Source organism: Polyergus mexicanus, unplaced genomic scaffold, assembly GCF_030449975.1.
Source record: "Polyergus mexicanus isolate NDT 795.1 unplaced genomic scaffold, iyPolMexi1.0 SCAF_10, whole genome shotgun sequence".
Taxonomy (NCBI): Eukaryota; Metazoa; Arthropoda; class Insecta; order Hymenoptera; family Formicidae; genus Polyergus; species Polyergus mexicanus.
The window spans coordinates 4,536,166-4,537,613 of NW_027223330.1; the positions used below are offsets into that span (position 1 = coordinate 4,536,166).

At 27.8% G+C, this 1,448-nt stretch overlaps 1 long non-coding RNA gene across 1 annotated transcript; it reads right to left on the bottom strand.

Moving 5' to 3' along the window:
* Nucleotides 1–319: 319 nt before the first annotated feature.
* On the bottom strand, nucleotides 320–939 carry LOC138937416 (uncharacterized). The gene is made up of 3 exons (XR_011447517.1): nucleotides 850–939; nucleotides 572–763; nucleotides 320–498 (listed from the first exon to the last, which is right to left on the bottom strand). It is a non-coding gene; the product is annotated as an uncharacterized lncRNA (long non-coding RNA).
* Between the last annotated feature and the right edge of the window lie 509 nt (nucleotides 940–1,448).

The following is a 1,448-nucleotide window of genomic DNA, read 5'->3' on the forward strand; positions in this document are numbered from 1 at the left end:
AAGTTGACCTTCACATGACCTTCAAATGATTTTCCAAGGTCAAACCAATGGTACCATCTTATGGCCCCCTTGAAGCCACACAACTTTTGTTTGAAACATTTTTCGATTTAACGCAGTGTTTCTGAGATATTTGAGTGGGTCCTTTAAAATGGCACACCTTGTATATGTATATCCAGAAGGTATATCAATAATTATGTATCAATAATATTTAAAAATAAAGACGATATTAAATAATCTCAATAGTGTTAAATAATTTATTTAATGCGAAATGATAATAATAGTAAAAATAACACTTAATTATTTATTTCTAATTGCTCTTTTCATTTAATTTGGTTAAAAATTCCAGTTCCAACTTCGATCTTACTTTATAGGGAAGTCTTCGCATTCCCTCTGCTAAACGTACCATGAAGCAATCGATTGGATTAAGTTCGGAAGGTTTTTTTAACATTTCTAATAAAATTTTATTATATTCGTCGTAATTTACCGAACCTTTCCCTTCTGTAAAAATTATATTGATAAATTTCATGTCATTTATAATTACAAATAAAAAATTATGAATAAACAAACTTACTTTTTCTTTCCGATGGTGTTGGAGTGTTACATGAAAGATTAGGAGATATAGATGGAAATTCATTTTCATTATTTTCCTTACTCACTATATATAGTATTGACGAATGATTTATCATCCAATAAATTTTCATTTTCTACTGCACTTGACGTAGATAGTCGTGGTTCTCTAACCATTTTTATAGAAGAGATCGATCTACAATTGATGATAATAATTAATATGAATTATTACTCAATAAAAAATATTATTAACAATTTTAAGAGAACCGACTCAAAACTTACGAACGTTCAAAAATATCATTCAGGAAACTCATTAAGTAGTGATGCTTGAATAATGGTTTAAAGTTTAAATGATTGATTTTTAGGAATACCAGCACCACTTTTCTCTGAGTAAATTCTTGAATTTTTTTGTAACTGTTTAGTGACTTCCGGTAACGATCTTTGAGATAATTCTTTCTTTTTTCCGCTTCCGTTGATGTATATATTCCCGAAATATAAATTCACGATATACTTATACAAGAAAATTTCTGTTATATATATATTTTTCTTTTAAATGTGATTAATTATAAGTGTAGAGTAAATATAATAATAAATGAAAATTTTACCATTTAAATCTTCAGAAACTTTCCTCCATAAATCAATCTTTTACTGACTCCGTTCTTTGAAAGGCATTCGATAATCATATAATGGAGATCTTTTTTGGACAGCATTTATTCTTTATCGATCACTTGTTTATCTATTGAATAGGATGCAATACTGTTCATCGCTTCTGCCATTTCATTTTCCACTCTTTCTGCGCTGTTTTCTTCCCCATCATTTTCTTTGTCAAAATCACAGTTTTGAATATCTAAAAATAATATACATATTATTTCATTTTATAT